Source organism: Amblyomma maculatum, chromosome 2, assembly GCF_055883805.1.
Source record: "Amblyomma maculatum isolate TAMU_Amacu chromosome 2, ASM5588380v1, whole genome shotgun sequence".
NCBI classification, from domain to species: domain Eukaryota; kingdom Metazoa; phylum Arthropoda; class Arachnida; order Ixodida; family Ixodidae; genus Amblyomma; species Amblyomma maculatum.
In genome coordinates, this window is record NC_139345.1 from 9435636 (window position 1) to 9459810 (window position 24175).

The following is a 24175-nucleotide window of genomic DNA, read 5'->3' on the forward strand; positions in this document are numbered from 1 at the left end:
GTTTGCCTGCAATGAGCGAATGGACGGGATGCTTTCGTAAAGGCTACTCCGCAGTTCACGATATCCACGCTCAAATGGCTGATTGAGATGGGCTCAGAGTAGTCGACCCATATATTGTAAGTACCTTTTATAGATTATGAGAAAGCACTTGACTCTACCAAAACCTCTGCAGTAGTGCAGACATCATGAATCCAGTTGTGCGGTTCATCTTGCGTTTACAAGTGTTCAGGGATCTTGATTTGGAACACTAAAAGATAAGATTTAAAGGAGGATGCCTTAGCAACTTGCGATAAGCTCACGGCATTGCCTAGGTCAGTAACCATAGCATGATCACTAACCGAGGCAGGAAAGAAAGCAGAACATTGGCACTAAAAATCATTATGCAGAACGCTAAAGTAACGGAGAACTCTCTCGGGAGGCAACAACGATTTAAGATAGGTAGCGAGGCGCTGGAATTGGGAAGAGAATACATCGACGTAAGACAGATAATGACCACAGATCCGGACAAGAGTGAAATGAATAGTAGCGTGAGTCTGGGGTGGAGTGAATTTGGCAGAAATGCTCAGATCTTGGATGACAGTGTAGCACTATCCCTCTAAGTAGAAGCATATAGCATCTGCTTCTTACCACTACTCACCTTTAGTGAAGAAACACGGAGGCTAAAGGTATGGGTCGAACATATATTGAAAACAGGCTCGTAAATTTCTGAGGGAAGCTGATGGCTGTAACGATAATAAACACGAAGAGTGCAGAGCAATCCAAGAAACAAACGCGAGTCTCTGATATCCTATTCGAAAAAAATAAATAAATGGGCATAGAGCTAGCTGGACTGTGCAGGCGCCGCAACCTAAGAAGAGGATGGCGGCAAGTTTGTGGGGATAAAGGGGCAGCAGCTGTAGCACAGGAGGCAGAGGAGGAGGAGCAAGAAGAAGAGGAGGAGAAAACAACTTTATTTAGGACATTTATGGCCGCAATTAGCGTGGTCAGGCTGATGACTATCCTGTTGAAGATCGCGAAATGAAAGTACCTGATCTGACGTGGATGAATGTCGTGTTACATGATGGGAACCATTCTCTCTGTGTGTGTGTGTTGTCTTTATCTCTCTGTACGCCTTGTTTGGCACAAGCGGCTTGCCTTTACTTTCAATCCATTCCACGACGAAAGTCACGAAAGTGGCGCACTTTTCACGCTCCATGGCTGGAAAGAGCGAACTTATACAGAATTAAAACGAGATGATGGCGCGAGAGAAGATAAAAAAACATTCAAGTAAGCAAAAGGCTCTGACGTGCATATAAAGTACGGCCCGAGAGAGAAAGCCGTGAATGCGAGATCTGATCGAACATTGCTTCGATCAAGGTTGAGCAATCGATCCAGCGACTCCGAGAAAGGCAAGCGAAATAAATACTTCCGAAGCTTTCTTGCAGGCGACTACATGACTATGTGGACGGCACTTTTTTTTTATACAACTTTTATTCCTGCTGCATGTATGTATACTGCTTTTTTGTGTGTCTACTCCCATCCGTGCCCACATGCATTACGATTCCGGACTGCTTCCTGCCTTATTACCATATGGATTCCGCTCTGTTCCTACTTGCATCCTGTAGGCTTTGCGACATTAAAAAAAGAAGAGCAAGAAACGAAAGTTACGGCTCTTATACAAATCATATGGAGAGGAGAAGACGCACAGTAGAACAGCTGGTTCAGAATTCGCGAACAGCCAGCGAAACAGGTCACTACTTTTGAAAGGCCACCGTGAGCGGAAGAGTTTACGTTTGCAGGAAAATGACTAATGATCCGGTTTTCGGTGAATGAGTTCAATGTACAACGAAACAGTACAAAGATATACTTTTCACCTTACTTGAATCAAAATAAAAAAGTACTGTGTAATAGGAGTCCTTGAACAGGGCGCTACGCCGTCAACAGTCAATGGAACGTTCTGCGATCAGTCGTTGCACTTCTGTAAGCGCACGCCCGAGCGTCGGAGAGAGAGCTTCGTTGTCGTTTTCTTTCCTGACCGTCACGCGCGTTGAACATGGTTGTCGTTCTCTTCAGAGCATCAGGCGCTGAACGTATCAGAGCCGAATACCTGTTTTACAACTGTTTTAATTTTCAGCCATTTTCAGGGTTTAAAATGCAGCCATTTTCAAGCAGGTTCATTTATGTTTGGACTAAGTAGTGCTTCTCTGTGAGAAGGTCATGTGCATGTGTTTACCGGAAATAGTTTTTATATGAAAGTGAAATGATCTTGCTTGTTATGTTACATGGTGCCGCGGTGTGAGTCTCACAACTAAAATGAACTGTTCTGTGGTCTACAATTGTGTCTTTTACATCTTTTTTGTTTTTAGAACAATGTGCACTAAATGAAAAAAAAAATCTGTTGTGAGTATAGCGCAGATTTTCAAACCATGCTAGCTTCGCGAAGGCAACGTTTCTTTTGAATACAAGAATAAGAAATCAGGTGCATTATCTAAACCTTTATTTTATCCTCAGTGATGAAGAATCGAAGCGAGGGTCGTGTAAATTACATTGGTAAGACTTCAATGAGGCGCAAGTGAGGAAGTTTCTATTGAATCACAAAATAATAATTATCCGTAGATTTCATCGAGTGGAAAACTATTTTCTGCAGCACCAGAGAAACGTCCACATAACTTTTGAGTTCTCGAAGAAAGGATAAGAAACAAAAGAGGACATCGGCCCGAACAAGCTCTAGGCTGAAATATCCACGCAATGTTGACACCATTATTAATTCGAGAAGGAGGTTCACGTTGGCATGCCTAGTAACGGGCCACTCTTTCTGCTGGTGGCACAAAAAAACATACTAATTTGTTGACTCCCTAAAACAGGCCAGTTCTTGGCACACATTCCCGCGTGACAATTGTGGCATAGTTTGCATTTATAAATGTAAAATGTCCCATTGCCCACAACAAGCTACGCTGGCGCTTATGTCAGTTCAGAGCAAATTCACTACCCGCGTCCATGTAGCTTTGAACTTTGAAAAAAAAAAAAATTCGATCGTAAAAGTTTATTGGAGGATTACGAGTGTGCAGAGCGGATTTTATGCTTCAGCTTCCATGTAAGAGCAAGTAATTTTTGTAGTATTCTGGCCTAAACAACTAGGTTTCGTTCCGATTATTGACACAGTGCAACGTTCCACTTCATGCCCCTTCTGCACAGTATCGCTGGCTTTCTTATTATGCATACACTGGCACCCTGTTAAGTTCGCCGAGCGAGCCACTGCCACGCTTCAGTACAAACAGGGCAAGCGGCTTCTGACGCGCAGCATATTACAGCGAAGCCAAGGCTCGCGCTGGATGCGGCGCCGTACTTAGAAACGAAATAAGAAAAATAAACACGATGACAGCATTTTCTAAACGTAGGATTATTTACCATTGTTGAAGTGATTAACAGCGCAACCACGCAAAGACGCAACCGACCGACCGACCGACCGACCGACCGACCGACCGACCGACCGACCGACCGACCGACCGACCGACCGACCGACCGACCGACCGACCGACCGACCGACCGACCGACCGACCGACCGACCGACCGACCGACCGACCGACCGACCGACCGACCGACCGACCGACCGACCGACCGACCGACCGACCGACCGACCGACCGACCGACCGACCGACCGACCGACCGACCGACCGACCGACCGACCGACCGACCGACCGACCGACCGACCGACCGACCGACCGACCGACCGACCGACCGACCGACCGACCGACCGACCGACCGACCGACCGACCGACCGACCGACCGACCGACCGACCGACCGACCGACCGACCGACCGACCGACCGACCGACCGACCGACCGACCGACCGACCGACCGACCGACCGACCGATCGACCGACCGACCGACCGACCGACCGACCGACCGACCGACCGACCGACCGACCGACCGACCGACTGACCGACCGACCAATCGTAAGTTGTAGCCCTGCAACAACTTACGATTGGTGCCACTGGGCTTGCTGATTTTCTCTGATTAGCACTTAAGGCGTAGCCCACTAAGCTTTGTGGTCGGCTTCGCGCATATAATGGCTGATGAAAGGAGACTTGTATTCGCTTCTGATTTGTATCCGACTTTCAAGCTTCGGGACATCCGTTTTGTGGAGGGAAAGCACGGTTCATTTTCTCCAATGCCCTTGTCGCTACTTTTCGGCTTAAATATATCGAAGACGATTACTTCCTTCCATGTGACACTTGGCCGATTAAAGACAAGCTTGCATGCTATGAGCATGAATATGCAAAGAAAAAACGCCTAACAACCCACCCATACCCTCACCCCCACCCTTAACCCCCCCCCCCTCCCCTACATCCATGAAGCAACTTAGTTCTGCCGCAAGGTAAACGCCTACCTTAAGCAGAAATAAAGACGTAAAAAAAAAAAAACACTCGGGATGGATGGAATAACTTTATTTTCACCCTTCAAGGAGTCACAGGGCGATGGAGACAAAATGCCAAATGCCCTAATGCCTTGTTTTGTATTCGACCGGAAACAGGATTTTTCGCTGTCTTAAGTCGTTTGTCGTATTTGGTCTTTAATTATCTGTTGACAATTTGTTCACTTTATCGTACGTTACTTGCATGGTTGCCCAATTGCTATATTTATATTGGATTGGATACAAGCTACATAAGCTATCGGCCCAATTATTTTTGTACAAATGGTTTTCTTAAATCAGAAAATAAACCTCGACTTGTGTCTTGAGCCCCGTCATCTGCCCCCACTTTCGACACGCTGAAATCTTTGAGATTCAGTGGTGTCCGGGGCTAGATGGATGACTGTTTTGGTCTTCTTTTTGGCTGGCCATTAAAGCCTTCAAGAACTCTGTGTTCCGGTCTTGTTCGTTGTAGTTAGGGCATGTCCACCCGGTTGGTTTGTGGGGTTTAACGTCCCAAAGCGGCTATGTGAGACGCCGTAGTGGAGGACTCCAGAAATTTCGACCACCTGGGGTTCTTTAACGTGCACAGACATCGCACAGCACACGGACGGCCCTCCGTTTCGCCTCCATCGAAACGCAGCCACCGAGGCCGGGATTCGATCCCGTTTCCTTGGGCACAGTAGTCGAGCGCCGTAACCACTGCGCCACACCGGCGGGGCAGGGCATGTCCATCCCATGTGGATCATGTCTGCATTTCATTACAGTTTTTACACCTCGGGTCTTGCAATTCTGGATGCCATCTGCTTAATGCGAGTGGGCTGGAAAAATCCCCCCTCCCCCCCCCTCCCCGCCTGCAACTTTCTCCATATGACATCTTCCTTTCTTTTGAGTTCTTTGTCTCCTCAAGGTAGTGTTTGTCTTCTTAATTTGTAATGACTATGATTATAACATGTGTTCAGCTCTTCGTTGGGGCTGTCTGCTCGACCATACCACACTGGGATCCAATGCGTGAGCTGTCTGTTCCTTGCTGGCCCCTCGTGGGCCAGAGTCCAGACGAGGCCAATTAGTTCTGCCGATAGGAACAAAGTTTTTGTTGCAAATTTGAAGCCTGCAGCCTTGATTTTATAATGAGGGGGGGGGGGGCGCAATTAAATGCCTGGCCCTGCGATTCGAAACAATGCTTGCGACTCGATAATCATATTCTCCTTCGCCTAGCTTTGAAATCCGAGATGAGATAGGAGCAGCACTGAAAACTAGAGCTAGAAAAAGTACGCGTGCTTCATAAATAAGGACAAAATGCCTGTGAGAACAAATGTTTGCTTATTTCTGTTTCTAAAAGGAATTTTCATCACTAGCGTTTGTGCTTCCTATTAAGGGGAGAACCGCACAGAGTTATGGCTCGAGATTTGGACCGATGCGTCGCTGTTTTAATGAGCGTTCAAGCATCGAGCAGTGGTTGTCTGTGCATGGGCGCAGTAGAAGAAAGACGCCAACAGCTTTGTCAAAAAGCAACACTGAAAAGAGGAACACAGCACAGAAAAACTTTCGATGTTTGATGTTTAGGCTATGCGCTGTTACCTTATGAAAGGCGTGTGGGATGCACGTTCGTTATCAGAAGCAACTGATCACTAACATCCATCCAAGCACTTGCAACGGCTACAGAGGATGTAGTCTGCAAATATTTTGGTTAGCTTAATTAGTAGAGCACAGCCCCGATCTGCGTTCGGTTCACGAACCGAGGCGAATTTCTTTTCAACGCCAGAATACGAGGCGCTATTTGTTAACAAATAATGCTGACTAACAGCGGCATGACTAACCGGCGGCTTCCAAGGAAGAAGAGGTTTGGGTCTGACTGCTTTCTGCAATGACAGTCCTTATTGCGGCAAGCGTGTATGGCGATGAGGTGATTTCTTATAAGTGGAAATGCCGATGGGTGATGTCACGAGTCTATTCAATTTCATTTTAATTGTACTAATTTTTCTACCCCTTGTTGCCAAGTAGCCTTATTTTGGTTTTAATCAGCTGTTAAGGCGGGTGGTTGTTAAGAAATGAACAAAATAAAACGAAACGAGTTGTGCCATAGCTGTATTACGTACTTACATTACATGCTTACAAAACAGTGCTTGCTCATCACTGGTCCTGCTTTTTTCGATAAAAAATCTATCTTCATAACTGGTTTGGTTTGGTTTGTGGGGTTTAACGTCCCAAAGCGACTGAGGCTTTAAAGCATCCTGTATGGTCAATAAAATTGAACCAGTTCCTTTTAACACAGTGCAGATTGCATTGATTGCATTCATATTTAGGATTTTTTATATACTTGACTATTTACGTTCACTGCTTCAGTAATAATAATAATAATAATAACAATAATAATAATAATAATAATAATAATAATAATAATAATAATAATAATAATAATAATAATAATAATAATAATAATAATAATAATAATAATAATAATAATAAATTAATGGTTCACAGGAAGGGAAAAGCGTAGTGTCTGTCATACTTGTTTCTGTGGACACCTGGGATGGGAGAAAGGTGGGAGGGAGGAAGATGGGAGTGAAGGCGGAAAGAAAGAAAGGGGGCCCGTAGTGGAGGGCTCCGGAGTAATTTCGACCAATTGAGAATCTTTAACGTGTTCTGACATCGCACATCGCACAGCGCACGAACGCCTCTTCGTTTCGCCTCCATCGAAACGCAGCCGACTGCGTTATAATGTTTTTCTCCTCATCGCACTTTAGTAAAACCCCTCAATAAACTAAAAGTAGCGCCATCTCCTCTCTCCTCCTCCGGCGGCGCGGCTCCTCCTCTCGCATTTCGACCGTGGCTCCACCTACGGGGTGCGCGACTAGCGCGCGCTGTCCGGAGCAGGCGCCCTTCACAGCCGTCTCGATCAGCGCCGCGCGCGCGCCGATCGAGGCGGCCGTGCGCCGGGTCTCACCAGAGCTTTGCATTTTGTCGCAATGTGTTCAGATTAAAATATTACTCACTGCTGAAACATAATTACCGAATGTTGACAGGGATTTCCCGCCAGAATAGTTTCAGCTGTGAGTGTCATACACCACATATATTTCGGCGTTGGTTCAACTCGCCGTCATCTCCGTGTGTCCGTAGTTCGTCACATTTGGCCACTCAGCGGCATGCTTTATCAAATTTGTAACTAGGCGGCGGACAGGAACAATTTTGGAACAGTCTGTGTATGGTTTCTTCGCAGCGTTGACTGGATTGCGAGCTGCCGGTAAACTTGAGAAGTGTGGCAGCAGCTGTCTTCCATGTATTTTCAACTTCAGCTGCAGATCAAATTAACTATAGGCGGCGGAAGCTGCAGTCTGTGTGGAGTCTTTGCAGCTTTGATTGACTTGTGAGCTACCGGTAAACTTGGGGAGGGAGGTAGCAGTTATTTTTTTTTTTATATTTGGTGTTGAGACGGTGCCGTGTTCAGCTGCCATGGTGTGTCACCATACGTACACGATTTTGGCGTCGATTTAACTCGCCTTCACCTCCTTGAGTTCGTCAGCCGTTGACAAAAGTGCGCAACATGCTTGAAAAAAAATTAACTAGGCTGCGGAAGCTGCAGTCTGTGTGGTTTCTTTGCAGGTTGGACTGAATTGTAAGCTACCGTGAAACTTGAGCAGCGTGGTAGTTTTTTTTTTCATATTTTGCGCTGAAACGGTTCCGTTTTCAACTGTCAGTGCGTGACACCATTTGTACGCGATGTCTGGTTGGTTGAACTCGCCTTCACCACCGTGCTTCTATCAACCGCCGGCCAAAGAGCGTAACATGCTTGAAAAAAAAAAATTAAATAGCCAGCGGGAACGATTTAGTAGCAGTCCGCGTGGCAGGAAAACACACGGCGATATGTGCCGCGCGCGCGCCGCCCGCCCCGCTGGAAAGGAGGAAGCTGCACGCCCAGCAAAAAAAAAACAAAGCGCGCGCGCGCACGGGACGGCGCTCGGCCAATGAGAGGATCGAACGACGAAGGAGAGCGCAGGAGAGGAGGCGGGCGGCAAACTTCACATGTTGGCGCTACTTTTAGTTTATTGAGGGGCTTTACACTTTAGTGGTCGAAAGAGCCCTCTAGAATGTTTTTGCAGATGATTGTATAATTTGCAGCCCCATCCTAAGCTGAAACATCACTCCATCGTGGTGCGACATAAGGCACATGTCTCTTTACCTAAACAAGCATTACTACATAACTTTCTCTGACAAGCACACACTAATTGACATGCTGCTTGAAATCAATCGTTATTAGCGGCGAACCATTTTATAAAGGTCTAGGGGTATACATTGTATCATCGTTATCTTGGACTACACACATACAAACAATATTGAATCTTGCACACTTGGTTACCTCCGGAGCAATTTAAAATATGCATCACCGGAAGTAAAACAATTTCCGTACGCAACGTTCGTCGATCCGAAACTGGAATACGCGTCACCTGTATGCCATCCTTCGGAAGCATATTTATCCTCTGACCTAGAAGCAATTGAAAACCGAGAGGATCATTTATTCACCTCTCAATACTCAAGAAGTACTACCGTTCGTTTACTAACACGAGCCATTAATCTTCCAACACTAGCAAAGCGCCGCGTAATTTCACGTCTATGCCTTCTTTACCCATTCTTTTATCATTCGCCGAGACACTTCTTGCTTGAACAACCCTCAAGAACATCATCTCGCCTAAAACAGAGCCATCTCAACGCCTGAACTAAAGCTTGCACTTCCGCCACGAGCAGCTCGTTCCCCCCCCCCCCCCCCCCCCCCTCACCACACTGTTGAGTAACCTGTCCGATAACAAATTCATATGCTCTGATCACCAAGCATTCCGATATAAACTAGCTAGCTCATTTTCATGGTTTCACCAACCGGTTTCTCTGCGCTGTGCTTTACATGACCTTTGAGCTCCGTAAACAATACCACGATGCTGAAATATAAGCGGTACTTTGTCTTGAACGTATAAATGCTTGATTCTACGTCATTGCTTTTGGTTTTTGTTTTATTGTGTTGCTCTGTTTATTCTCTCTGCTCTTCCACAAAATTAACTTATACGCATCCCTCCCTCCCTCCCTCCCTCCCTCCCTCCCTCCCTCCCTCCCTCCCTCCCTCCCTCCCTCCCTCATGTAGTTAATGCTTTCGGCCATTTAAATAACAAAATAAATGAAATAAAATAATACATTTGTTTCTAGTTCGTTGTTACTTTTTGTGAGTGGGTTTTTTCGAGATACTTGAAAATCGGGGAAGAAGGCGAGCAGGCGCCCATGGCTGTTGCAGAAGCGTCACCGGTTCGCTGATAAGCGCCGGGGTGTCCTGGTAGCATCATATAAAATTTATAACATTTAAGGTATGGGCTTTTCGCCGGCCATTACTTCTGCCCTATATACTGCCTCTTCGCTTTGTTACTATAGTGCCTACCCTTCACAGAAGCTAGACTGAATAACCCATTGGTGGCTGCTCATTTCTACCACGTAGAAAATGACAGACGGTGCTGTGACCATCGCTGTCTGGAAAACAGAAAAAAAAAGTAAGACTACCCACAAATCGGAAAAGCAGGTTGCGGTCTTTCACCTCGAGTTAGTGAATGGAAAAGGGCACCGAGCAGATGAAAAATGCGACAGCCACCAGAAAGGATAAAGGCACGAGCAGCCATTTCTGCCCCCAGGGTATAGCGAAGAAGCTATTTTCCTTTGGAAATTGATCCGAATGGCAGCACGGAGTGAAAGAACTCATCAAGGAAAATCCGAGGAGAAGTTGATAATGGTCGATCGCGGTCATCGAAGTTTAAACAAGACTTATCCGGAAGGTAGAGCGACCTTTTAAGTATATGACATATATTGTTCGGAGGAAATGGATTGCAAGAAGCTACTCAAGAACCATTTGCACATAGTCACTTCTAGAAAGAGTGTGGCGGCCACGTTGGTAACTTTTGTAGGGTTCACCGACAAGACTGCCAAGCACATTTCCTTGCATTGTAACCTGATGATTGCCGGTTGCAGGGTTTCACCACTAAGTGTTGGAGGCCATCTAAAACATTACTGAGCTTGACTAAGTGGAATTTTCTTATAAATTGCAGCACACACTGTCTACCGTAAGATGAGAATTTGGTCATTTACAAAAGAAGTGCGGCCACTACAAGATGAAATGACAGTTCTGTCTTCAGCAATAAAATCGACGCTAACGTAATTTGGGACTATATTCGTGCGAGTGTACCCTATTTCTGAGTACAAATGAAGTTGCTCATTTAATGCATTAAACGATAACTTGCAGCAACCTCGAGCCTTCTTAAGTACCCCCAAGCATGCTGAATACTGTATATTTCGCAGGTTTATTGCTCGACGTAACAGTATTGTCTTCCTAATGACTCTAGATTTTGTTTTTACTTACTAGTGATGACAACAATTTGTGTTTTTTTTTTGTCAAAATTATTCGATAGTTTCTACAGCTCGTTCGATCAAACAGCCGTGTCCCTAATAGTCGTCGTAGTTGTCGGCACCAGGTGTCGGAAATAATTGGCTGTTGAGTAAAAAAACGTATCGTGGTAATTGTTGGTTTCAGGGATTGATTAATGATTGTTGTGTGCAGGTGATGACGAGTTAAAGAAATCATTGTAATTATTTGATGAATTAAATAATTTAAGAAATGAAAAAAGAAAAGGCGAAAGGCTCGTTCAAAGATATCAGAATGCTCACAACGTTCTCGTGTACGTTGCTGACAGTCTTAGATACAACTCGATATTCGTGACAGAAATCGAAATGAACGCCAAAACTACCAGTGACAAATTGTTCGTGACTACACGCCTGAACGGGAAAGTAGAAATTTTATAGTGATCGCGTCTGTAAAACGAGGCTAGCAGCCTCCCAAATAAACAGCATCACTAGGCGATAGCGAGAGAAATAGCACTTGTGCTGCCTGTACTAATACTAGCTGCGCTCCCCTTACGGGTTCATGTTTTAACCTTTTCGGCTTCCCACTGCCCCTTTCCCCTCACCGAAGGTGTCGAAAGAAAGTGTGATGATTTGTTGCGTCCTGTTATTGCAATACCACACTGCTGACTGCGCGGAGCACCTCCGTCGTTCCGCTGACGAGCGTCTATGACGCAAAGTTAAAGGCTGCTGCAATCCGCCGGATCCTCAAAACGCCTTCTTTATGCGACGAAGGCGTAATTGCGGTTCGTAGCTTCGAATGATCCGCAGTTAGGGCAAGCACAGCTCAGCGTTATTTCCGGCGACTTGACATTCGTAGTTATCCTTCTGAAAATGGATGTTAAAAGATTTTCCTTTTCCCGGAATGCCCCAGGCGCACAGCGCGTGCCACACGTACTGTTTTATTATTTCTTAAGATTTTTGTTTCTTTGGATAATTTGTGTCATACTAAAATGATGACACAGTGAGGCGATGGCGCAATCAGTGCCTTCATAAATTGTCCACGCAGTATTTGTCATGTTCGGCTGTATCTAGCGTATTCTTATATGACCGATGGGCAACTGTGGTCGCCTCCTGCACCATCTACTGGGCTTTTAAAAGCAGCTGTAAGGTCTAGCCTCCCGCATGGTGGAATGTCTGACAAGCATGTAGACGTACTCGTCTAATAAAAGACCAATTTGCTATTGTTCTCTACTCAAGCGCCTGGCTGCCTCACTTTCTAGACTGCTAACGTCAAGTACAAAGCAGTCGTTTACATAATTTGCAAAGTCGTTCGCATATGGAGTGATCGATGATGCGTATACTGCGTCTGGTGCGTGCATACGCTAGCGCAAAAAAAGCGACTGACGGTATAACCAGGTAGACGCGTTAAAGCGGCTCAGGGCGGTGCGGTAGACCAGAATTTTGGGCCCAAAAAACTCCAGTGACCATTAGTGATTACCGTAAAACTTTTTTCTTTGTCTTTATTCCTTGTGGCGAGCATCAATGTTGCTAATAACTGCAAAGGCCACACACGACAACAGAAAAAAACACTAAAAAAAACACTGAGTGCCTCTTCAGCTAGCGCCAAGCAAAAGAAAAATACCTTTGGTGGCACGCTTTTGCTCTCCGTAATTACAAAACACTCGGCAGCCAGTGTTTCGGCACGTTGAAACTACCATCGTTGGACAAGAAGGATAATGCAATACTAGAAAAAAAAAAGAAAGAAAAAAGGAAATGGCTTCACAACCACTAACAAAACAGAGAAAGCGGCTGTAAACCTGTCTCGAAAGAGCCTTTTCGCTTTCGCAGCTTGTTTTCTTCAGGCTTAAGAACGGAAAGCTGTCTTCGCACTGTTTCACTGTTTCTTGCGTAACAAAGCGATTGCCACCCTACCCTCTCCACAGAAACTCATGTTCAGCCTGATTTTACGTGTTTTCGCATCACAAGGCACCTCGGGACATCCGCGGCGGCTGCCCGCTCTATACGTGTTCCCATGATGCGCAAGCCATCGCTGAAGGACGGCTCTCAAGATAACGGCTGAGGGTTGTAATGCCTTCGCTTCAGTAAATGCCTGTCGAGATCCGAATAGGCGGACCACACTGAGTCTCAAGACAACCGAGGTGCGGTTGGGGCCGGTAAGAAATGCGGTGAACTGGCACGGAGAGGCAGAGAGATAAAAAGTGCGGCGCTTAATTTACGCCATTCAATACAAAGACATTGAAGCACCCCCGATTTGGCACACGCGACGAAGACGAAGCGACCGGAAAACACTATTCTGCTCGCTATGTCTCGTTTTTAACGGTTTCAAATAGATTCAATGTCTGAGCTATGAGCATGTCCTTGCGACTGTGGACTTCGAACATTTAAATTTTTCTTAGATATATGATATCGCAGCTGAAGGCGACAAGATGTCTCCATGGCATTCTTGAATTGCAGAATTGATTGCTTTATTTCTTATCTATGTCGCTTTGAATTCACTCTGTTGAATTACTTTGCGTCATCTGATGACATCGGAACTGTGGATCAATATATCTTCTCCTGCCGAGATTTCCTCAACAGAGAAGAAGTTATCTGTAAATACATCCTGCGCGATTAGCATTGACGCTTCCGATGCATGTCCTCATCTCCTTCGGAGCTACCGTTTAAGGCCATGCCCTGATGACAGTGTGTGAGTCAGTGGCGGAGTCAGATTTTCTTCCTTAATAAGATTTCGAGGGGCATTTTGAGTTTGTATATTCGCAGTATCCCAGCTAGGGTCGGATTCGTTATCGCCTCATGATATGCTCCTGGAAGCTTTTTAACGTACCGGCATTCCTGTGGCATTGGTGCCTATGGATAGCGGCACCGTGAGAATTACAGCCCAGGGATTTCTCGTGTGGCTGTTCAGGCAGCCACGTCTCTCTAGGAACTAATTACTGAGGTAAGGCAGTTTGGACGTGGCAGGATTCTGTGCCGTGCATGAGCCAACAGCGGTGTTGAGGATCTCGTAAACTGCTATTCTTTTGGGTGACTTGCGATCAGCTGCTTCACCCCTTTCGATCTGGCCTTCACAGAAGGCCTGGTCCGTGGTGACATGCGTGGGTCCGTGGGCCCTCGCCTTTTGTCCGCTGTAGGTGTTGTTGCTTTGTATCGCTGTAAGCCGGGAAATGAACAATGTACCGAGGCCAACAGAATCGGTTATTGCTAGTTATGCGATCAAACAACAGCATAAAAATATTACTTTGAGTGCACGGCTTGTCGCTTTCTGTTTGCTTGTGTATATGGCTATTGTTACGCTTCTCATACATTTGAACCTAGAAGCCTGAAAAGCGTCTGAGGGGGGAGCGAACATAATGAAACCAAATCGTCATTATCACTCAGAAATGCTGAAGGGCTTGCAGATCAGACTCATTGTTAACCTCTGCTATTTAATATAGTATGCATAAAATTGAACTACTGGAAAATAGTTCAGGACCCTCTCTTCCCACGGCCTTCGCACAACATCTGCAAAATTCGTTTCATGCAGTATTTTTAGGTGCATTTTACTTGCGCATATGTTCGTCACAAATTTTGTTTTACTTCTTCTTACTTGTACGCAAAAAAGTATCGCTCTGCTCTTACATTCCTTGTAATAGCTATGTGCTTATAAAGGCTTTATTTCTGTTCTCCCTGAACTGTCCTCACAAGCCGTTCATCACGGAACGCAGGCAGAACGGAAATGTGTATGAAAGAAAACGTTGCTTTGTCTTTCTCCTATTTACATTCTGTTCAAACTCTCTCGCGACGCGCTGATTTGCATAGCGAACATTTCTCGCCTCTTTATCTGCACTCAGTTTTGAGTGTTTCAAGCAATGTAAGTTTCCCCTAAAAAAAAAAACAAAAAAACGACAGCGGAAAAATTCGTACTGTGCAACGTCTAGCCGCGATGTATATGCAGAAGATTAAAAACGCAATCGCGCGAAAGCCTGTGCAAAAATGGATTCATTTCAGACCTTGACAAGATGCACAGGTGACCGTTGTGGTTTCTGCCTGTAGGAGGGTACTCATATAGTTCTTCACTCCGGCGTCTCTCATAACCTGAGTCGCTTTGGGACGTTAAACCCCAAAACCCAAACCAAACCAAATCATATGAAGACAAATGGAAGGGACGAGAAAAAAACCTTGCGAGGTTGTATTAAGAGCGTGCAGAATGCTAAAATGATCTACGTTATAGGTGGTGGAAATATATTTTGCTTTTGAAATCATCCACTTTAGCGCGGTAATGCAGGGCACGCTGGAAGGCGCGCCGAAGTCCAAGAAGCCAATGATGAAAAGCCGATTTACTTTGCACATTTTTTTTTGTTTGCCTGCCACTATGCCGTCTAATCTGCATGACACCATTCCTTCATTTGGACCATCACTACTAGGCTAACACGCATGCAAGCATGGTTACTTCTGAATGTGATTTCCTTGCCAAAGTATATGAAGAGAGAAAGAAACACCACAATGACTGTGAAATACTTCGTGCTGCGTGCAGGCCATTTTGCACAAGCAGCGCACACAGGTGGGTGTTAAGACGCAATATTGGTTTGTAATTTTGATGCGTTTAAAATAAGTGATGATGACACTAATTTAAAATTAAAAGTGCTCTTATGTCACATGAAGCTTATGACTTCAATATCTGTTGCCGACATTGTAGTGTATGCTCTAAAAAGGCTATCGTTTGATCCCTTGTGATCATCAACCGCATGGAAAGCTTGTATCGATTGCTGATGCACATCGTTTCGGTACCACTTTGAAGACACAATATACCCGTGCATAGATCTTCAAGTAGTCTTTCCTACACTGTGTCTTGCCCAAGCATGACATTGCTGGCCGCCAGAAAAACAGCGACATTAAGCTAAAATGGCATGTTACTGCTATACAGGTGCATTTAATGCCTCTAAGGTAACTATTTAAGCATGTTGTGATGCATAAATCACACGAATTGTTAAGAAGTAGTGTCACGGGGTTATGAAAAAGCTAGAGACAGACATACTGTCATCGCGCTATATAGCTTTGCTATTTATAGGGCTGGCTTGCGCCCACAAAAATTGAAGGAATTCGGCTGAGGCAAGGATCGCAACAGTATGCTCGATGATCGTCGAAGAGCAAGATGTCCGCCGCTTTCGGTTGCGTTCTATTTTAACATGGCAAAAACACTTTCAGCACAAAAACCCGAAAGCAAATACTGCTGTCTCGAACATTGGAGAAACAGTTGCGCTTGGCAGTGATCGCTTGAATTAGACATAGTCTTATATCCGCTCACAAAGTGATAGAACCCCTGGCGGTGGCCTGGTGAGAAAACATACATGACAAAATTGCACGCCAATATGCACCACTGCGGCAGCTCTTTTTCAGTTCAAAAGGACTCACTTCATAAAAAAGGCTCCTGAATGGAGCGTCGGTAGGTGTTTCCTGTATAGCTAGGGCATGAAAATTCCTCTCCGTGCCTCTTGAGTCCTCGAAGGAAAAGCAAAATACATTTAGAAGGCATGCAAGGGCTTTGCAGCTTGCTGCAGAGTAAGACGTCTCGAATGTGTACTAATTTTTTTTCTGGTCGCTAAGAATGCGTAAGGCTGTATCCAGCCGCGACTTCAAACGTTTGGATACACAACAAAAGATGAAACAGAGCTCATTGACTATTCATTCCTTTTGTCCATCTCTGAACGAACAAAAATTCAAAGGCAGATAAACAAATGCTTACATAAAAGAAGCTAATAGCTTTTAAGTATGACAATAGACTGCAATGTGCGAATAAGTAAGAAAATAAAATCAAGCATCAGTAACTGTAACCTTTCTTTTGTTATTATTTTAGGAAGAGAACACACTCTGTGCTTTGTGCTTTTTGCGCTTTTTTTTTAAGTCGATATTTATTGCCTCAGGGCATCAGTAGGTTATGAGATGAAGGATGAATAAATGATTAAATGAATGGAAAAAGGTTGGCTGATTTTATGAAGTCCAGAAGTGAGCGATGATGAGGTCCCTGCGTCCAAGTGACGTATGAGGCAGGATTGTTTGCTGAAAGGCCAGCTATGCTCAGGTGCCGGATTCGTGTTTGCTTGAGTGCTGGGCAGTCCCACAGCAAGTGGTGGATGTCGGCCTCGACATCTTCGTTTTTACAGATCGGGCACCCTGGGCGGGGATATAAGTGTTGGAAGTATGACCACGTCCTAGTTACAGCTAGTGTAAGGGCAACACCGACCCGGATCCTCCTAAGCGCAACCTCCTCTGCACGGGTGAGACCGCGGGGAAGGGATATCGCACACGGAAGGATAAGTGCACGTGTGCGGCGCCGGAGGTGCTCCTTTCTTGACAAAAGGAGGGTAGCGTCGTCGACTTCGAGAAGCCGTGGGATTGATGCGTCTTGGTTGACGTGGCGGGTTGCAAAATCAGCTTGACTTTGGGAAGGCAGCAGATCCCGTGGGACCCACTCAATGCGTATTGATTGTGGGATGCGCGCCGCAAGCTGGTGGATGTCCTGGCAAATTTTAGGGCAGCGGCTGACACGTCGGAGCAGACGTACTGCTTGAAGTGCGTCAGTGCGGATGACAATGTGGGCTGTAGGGAGCATGGTTATAGATGTCACGGAGCAGAGTGCCTCCTGAACTGCCACAAGCTCAGCGCAGAAAGATGTAAGTGGTTCCGAAAGCTGAAACGTAGTTGTCTGATTCAGGCTAGGTCTCCGTGGACAGTAGATTGCCGTTTTGGCTTCACAGCCTTGCAGGCTTCCATCTACGTACACTACTATGGAATCTTGAGGCAGGTTAGTGTCTTGCTCTTCAAATCTCTGGCGTAGCAACGATGCAGAGTTGGCAGACGTCGGTCTGCGGATGTCGGTTGGCTTGTTGTCTCCTAACTGTATAAATTTCCAGGGAGGGAGAACTGGCGCAGGTGGCTGAAGAATAATGTGGGACGTTGCATACGCCCTCAGTGCTTGCATGGAATGTGACAAAGTGGCCTTGAGTCTGCGAGCATCACGGCGCTGCTGCACCAGTTCATCGATGGTGTTGAGCTGCGCATTCTCCTGTAACGCTACGACCGGTGTGATTCGTGGAAGGCATGTTATGGTCCTCATAGCCTCTCGATTTACGGCTTCAAGGCGATCCCACTGTGCCCTTGTAAGATGCTGGAACTGTGCCTGGTAAACAATACGGGGCTGCAGAACCGCCCTCACTAACTGGCGTGCAACAGACGAGCCAGCGCCACCCGTTTTAGGTGCAATTCTTCTTATTAAACTTATAGTTTGAAGTGCTTGCTTTTTTTCATGAGAGAGCCAAGCAGTCGCTGATCCTGATTGGTGAATTGTTAAGCCCAGAATTTTCAGGCTCGAACTTTCTTGTATTGGCGTGCCTGATAGAGAGAGACAAATTGGATTTGAGGCAAGTTTACGGCGTCCCCAGCGGTTGGCGACTGACGTGTATGAAGTTTTACACACAGAAAGTTGAAGGCCAATGGAGGATGCGTAATCAGAGGTTACGTCTAATGCTGACTGAAGGGTGGCCTCTTGAGTGAGAAGATCATGGTGAGTGCTCCATACCGTGATATCATCTGCGTACTGCAAAAACTTGATTTCAGGGATATCATGTAAGCGCCACGCCAATGGGATGAAAGTAATATTGAACAACGTCGGAGACAATACTGATCCCTGGGGCACGCCACGTAGTGAAACGAATGAACCAACAGTGTCACCGCTGAGGCGTATTGCAAATTTTCTTCCGTCCAAAAATGATGCGACAAAATTGCGTACTCTCGGAGGGAGATGAAGCATGTCAGTGGCATTCAGGATTGCAGCATGACTGATGTTGTCATATGCCTTTTCAACATCCATTGCTAATATGGTACGTACATTGCGGCTGCGGGTAGATGACAGAACTGCTGATGCCAAGGCAGCCAACCCGTCCTCTGTACGTTACGTTATGGACGAAATTCAATTTGAGCAGGGGGATAAAAACCGTGCTGTTCAAGCCACCAAGAAAGTTGTGTGGCTAGCATTTTCTCTACGAGCTTGCAAAGCGTTGATGTTAAGGAGATTGGTCGTAAGTTGGCGAGGTCCGTTGGAGGCTTCCCAGGTTTGGGAATAGGGATCACGACAGCGGTTTTCCAGCTCTCGGGTACGACACCATCAAGCCACACTTTGTTTATGGTGTCTAGTAGTTGAGGAAGTGCAGCAGTACTGAGGTTCTTGTAAACCTCATACTGAATTTTGTCCAGGCCGGGCGCTGTTTTCCGTTTCGCATCGTCAATTGCAGCCAGCAGCTCGTACATCGAAAAGGGGCTCGCAATTCCATCTGCGTCGGCAGCAGATGGTAGTTTCCATGCATCTGCAGGGATACCTGCCAAATTAAGGTTTACAGCTGAAGGAGGCAGTATATCGTATTTTGGGAAAAATTTTCGAGCAGCTTCTTTGGCGAAATCACCCGGCGACAGATTAGCCGCAAAGCATACTGTTGCTGCTGCGTCAGTAGAACGACGACCATGTTCCATTGCACGAAACGTTCGCCATAGTGAGGCATTCGATGATTTATCAGAAAATTGTTCACACCATGCATGCCACTGGCGTCGCGAGAGATCGCGTTCATATCTCCGAGCCTTCGCGGTAAGATAATTCAGTCGTATACGTGCCTGCCCCGAAGCAGGGTACCGCGTAGCAGCCAGCTCAGCTTGACGGCGGGCTGCCCACAAGTTAAGCAGGCCGAGATCTGGTGCCGGTCGACCTACATCAATCCAGGTAGTAGTCGTAGCGCTGTTTAGTGCTCTCTGTATACGGTCAACAAGGAGTGACGGCGAATCTGAAGACATACTGTCGAGAGATGAGCGAAAGCTGTCTCAGTTTATCACAGAACATTTGCGGCGTAAAGGGCGGAGACGGGAGGGATGGAGACCGATAAGGATTGGGTGGTGATCACTTCCCCAGCAGTCCGGCTCCATGTGCCATGAGGGAGTTCCTGCGCCCAACCACCACGTCAAGTCTGGAGCATAGGCAGCACTACGTATGTGACGCACAGGCCGTGTTGCTGTCCCAGGGTGATTAAGCAGAACAAACAGGGCATCAGTGAAGGCGTCCCGCACACGCCTACCACGAGGGCTTGCAGTCGGATAACCCCAATCTGGGTGAGGGGCGTTAAAGTCGCTTCCGACTAAAATTGGACACCCGGGGTATTGCCGACGAACACTTAATAACCAGCCAAGATTAATACGGGAAGAGGCGCCTCCAGCTGGTCGAACGTAATAAGAAACAAGAACAACGGTTCCTTTCAGAAATTTCGCAGCAACTGCTACTACCTCTTGGTATGATGTGCACCAGTTTTCGAGAGAAAGGCGTACATGAGGAATACGCGTTTCAACATATATCGCCGCCTTTCCCGGGGGCGAAGCAGTCTGCACGCGACGGTCGGTCATTGAAGGAGACACGTAGCCGCTGAAGCCAGGAATAGATGGCAAGGCGTTCGTTTCCTGAAGTAACATAGCCCACACCCGAAAGCTTCTTAAATCGCAGTCGGGTCTTGAGCTCGGCCACCTTCGTGGAAATGCCTCTACAGTTCCACTGTAGTACACCAGGACGACCGGATTTCGCCATTTTTGTGTGCTAGTCCAAGCGCTGTAGTATCACAGATGTCAGGTTGGACAACTGGTTGACCATATAGCGGAGCAGCGATGTTGCAGAGTTATCATTGAGCGTTGTGGTACTCTGGGAAGAGGCAGCAAATGGCCCTGTTGCGCGGGATGAAGGCGGTTGTGTTGGGCAATTACTAGATTTGGCGGTTACTTCTGCAGCTCGCCGACGTCGAGCAAGCATTTCGCGGTGTTTTCGGAGCTTAGAGACCTCTGCTAAGAGAAGATTGATTTGCTCATCCACTACAGCCATATCGTCGTCTGGTAGATCAGTACGCTGCTGTATTGGCTGTTGTCGACGGCGTCTCTTGAGCACCGTATCATTAGACTTTGTCTTAGCTGGAGGTGCATTCGAAGCGGGCTCAGGAAGCTCTGGCCACTCGTTATCATCCCACTGAAGAGCTGCAAAGCGATTGGATGTCTGCACCGGTGTCATGTCCTCTATTGGCCAACGCTTAGTGTTCCGAAGACGAGCCTTCTGCGTTGCCTTTTGCTTTGTCGGACAACTTGGAGATGTTATCTCGTGGTCGTCCGATTTGCAGAGACCGCATCGATGTCGAAATTTACTTTGTTGTATGGCGTTAAAAAATCAAGCTTAATAGAAAATGAAGCCTGTATGTGCAATATGTACGATCTTAATATTTTATTTGAATAAGGAGGAGGGGGTGGAGAGGAGGGCAGTTACGAAGTCTGCCGCGTGTCACGAATGAGGAGACTTCAGATGTTCCTGTGCACCCGGCATTTTTAGTGCACTGTACCACAGCAGTTCTGAAAGATTCCGTTTAACTGTCGTCTTTCGTGTATGGGACTTATTCCAGGCAAATATTTCGGGCCGGAATAATAATCAGGAATTTTAAAAGTGAAGGCTGCGGTAACGTAAATATTATATAGGTCAACTTGGAGGTCACTTCTCTTTCACTGGCGATGTAGACAGGCCTCGGTCGAATGCTTTGTGCCGCTATCTAAGCATGATCAGAGCAACAACAAAAACGGCAAATTGCGCAGTGTATGCCAGAGCTCGGGAAGTGACGAGCCTTGAGCGCCGAAGTGCGGAACAAGTAGCTAGAAACAAAAACAAAAATGGTGTTCAGACAACAAAGAAACGTTAAATAAAGTTCCTTGTTCATGCGTGCCGAGTAATTATAAAGTCTTGAAGCATATGCAGATGTTTCGCAATGCGCGCAGAAAAAAAAAAAAAAGACATCTTTTGAGCTGCACCATCACTCCCCTATGTGTAACCATTAACCATTATTGTCGGTTTGCTAAGAAGGAGAACGTTTTTTGCACCTGTCAAGAGAGCTAATAGCTCTGCAGACTGAAGCAGTAGCATCAACAGCAGGTCCTGCCTTTTCTGCCTTGTTCTGAAATGAAAAAAAAAAAAGAAGGGGGGGGGGGGGTTAATTTAACGAGATTACGCGCACTGAAGGACGAGCCGAAGTAACACGCGCGGCCGCACTCACCTTTTTTTCGGTCGCTAAGCAGAAATGAGCTGACCGGTGAGAAGAGTGTGAATTTTAGCCACTGTTTACATAATTCTTGGAGCAAACAAAGGAGAGCGTGTAATGACTTGCACCAGGAAGTTCGTTTTATTCTTCAAACCAGAAAATGAAAAGGCGAAACTGGCTTCAGGGAATGGCCTGTGCTGCATTAATGCGTGGCTAGGTCACCTTCTCAGGAAAAGGCTGCACTAAAGAGAGTTTTGATCAAGCCCTTCTGTGAAATGTTATTTATTTTGTCTGCCAAGCATGACCTGAAGGCATCCAGAACGGCCTATAAGGTTGTAAAACAAGAACGGTTGTACGACGTTTTTTCCACAACGACTGAGGCTCTTTGCAATAGCTTGTACTAGAGAGAGCCCTCTTTTGTTCGTTTCTACTTTCCGTAGTCTGAGAAGGTATCACAGATGTAAACAAAATCCGAAATGGCTGTTTATGCGTGAGTTTCTAGCGTAAAGTTACATGCCGTACGCTACTCCTTCCCCAGCTTTTAGAGACACTTTGTTAAGTTTAGAAAATGTTAACTCGATATATTTCAAGCAGTCAATTTCGAGCGAGACTGCAGTGTATAGGCCGTTAAAGGGGAATAGTTATTGCCGCCCAGAGAGGAGGGCGCGAAGTTCTAGGCTGTCATGTTGGTGCTGGCTTTCGTTGTTTCGGCAAGATCACCGACCCAAGAAAGGGAGGGTGAAAGCGTCCACTTTCTCCAATTTGGCCTAAAGCCCGTTCTAGTAAAAATAAAGCTTTTAGCATTATCACATGACCGTTGAGTGCACCTCGCGCTCGTCGCCGCTTCATCTTAATTGCTGTTCAGATTGGAGGTCGTGCGGGGTAAGCACCTTCTTAGGCATGGCAAACTCGAGACTGTTGAACGAACCTCACTCAGCCAGTTACCAGTATTGGAAGTGTAAACATTGCAGAGTCCTGCTGTTTATGATGCTACAGTGAACTAGAAATATTCATATTCTAGTTCACTATAATGATGCGGAAAGTGCAGCCATTATGCACTGCCCTGGGGAACTGAACGTTGTCGAATAATGAACGCAGCAGATGTAGGAGTAGAAATGGAATCGTCATTCTTATTTAGGTATACCCAATCCAGAAGTGAAGCCCGCTGTAGAAATTTCACGTGAAAATATTGGGCTCGTTGTGCCGAAAGTCCATCGCCGTACGCTAGCTTGAGGGGCCGAAATAACCAAAACGGGCCGGTGAAAGAATGTGGCACCGGCATGTGCCGGCCACCGGAACTTCGAAACTTGACACGTGGTTTCCAAAAACAGATGACAGCTTCGCTTTATAGAGTAAACTGCACCTGTACGCTTGTTTTTTACTCCGCAAGCAACACTTTTAACCCCTAAGCAGGGTTAAAAGTGTTAAACTGCTCGGAATAGAAAGCCAGTATTTGCTGATGCTAAGTAACGACGTGTAAAAACATTTAAAATAAAACGTGGAAGCTATGCTCCGGTCCGATCGCAGACACTGACAGAAAAAAAAAAAAAATGGTTGCCTGTAGACTGTGACATTCATGAGCCACATTTAGCATTTGAAAACGTAAATCTTCGTTTCAATCTTCTATTTTGTCTGTTGCTTCCGTCTTTTTTTGGAGACTGCTGTGAGCTCAACGTAATCCTGTTTAATGAGAAGCGAAGGATACCTTTCTTTTCGTCTTTTCCTTAGGCTCGAATGTTCGTTTAGATTTGTGGGCTTGAAAGAGACGGTCTGTCTTGCTGTTAGCTCCTTCATCGCTGTTAGCTCCTTCAGAATTCACAAGTAGGGTCTACGGTTTTGTTTTCTGCTCTTTAGATCCAAACGATGGGTCGTTTTTCAGCGCAGTCCCTGAAAAAAAAAAAAGTATCAAGGCAGTTCTTGCTTCAAAAGCCACACCACAGCCACACTGCAGCGTGTGCTGCGGTGTGGCTCTCAGACCTCTAAAATTGTTGACGCATATTTTGAAAAACAACTTTTTAGTGCGTGGTTGCGAATCCTGCGTGATAAAAATCGTGTACATTATTCGTGAATAAGTTTTCAGGGCTGCAGTGCTCTCGAATTTTTTCGAAAAATGGGCTGTCGAAATGCAAGGCTGTGTGTACGACGGATGTTGAAGCCGAGTTTCATGCTTTTGCTACTAGTTTCTTAACCTTGTGTGTAATCTGGTTTCCGGCGTTGCGTATGCGGTTCCTATAAAAAACGAAGCAGATCCCAAGATATGAGCATATATGGTAACTGGTGCAGAGTGCCGATTCGGGCTTGCCGGCGAGCGTGTTGATGT

The 24175-nt window shown here is 46.1% G+C and overlaps 1 long non-coding RNA gene across 2 annotated transcripts in view; it reads left to right on the forward strand.

Annotated features, from left to right (window-relative positions):
- The window catches only part of LOC146197910 (uncharacterized), an 88865-nt gene that overhangs the window by 53037 nt on the left and 11653 nt on the right, over positions 1-24175 (forward strand). The window contains exon 3 of one of the 2 annotated variants that reach the window (XR_014704912.1): positions 15184-15376. The exons of the other annotated variant lie outside the window; for it this stretch is intronic. This is a non-coding gene — a long non-coding RNA (uncharacterized LOC146197910). Of the gene's footprint in view, positions 1-15183; positions 15377-24175 lie in introns of those variants that run through there. 2 annotated transcript variants of the gene reach the window in all.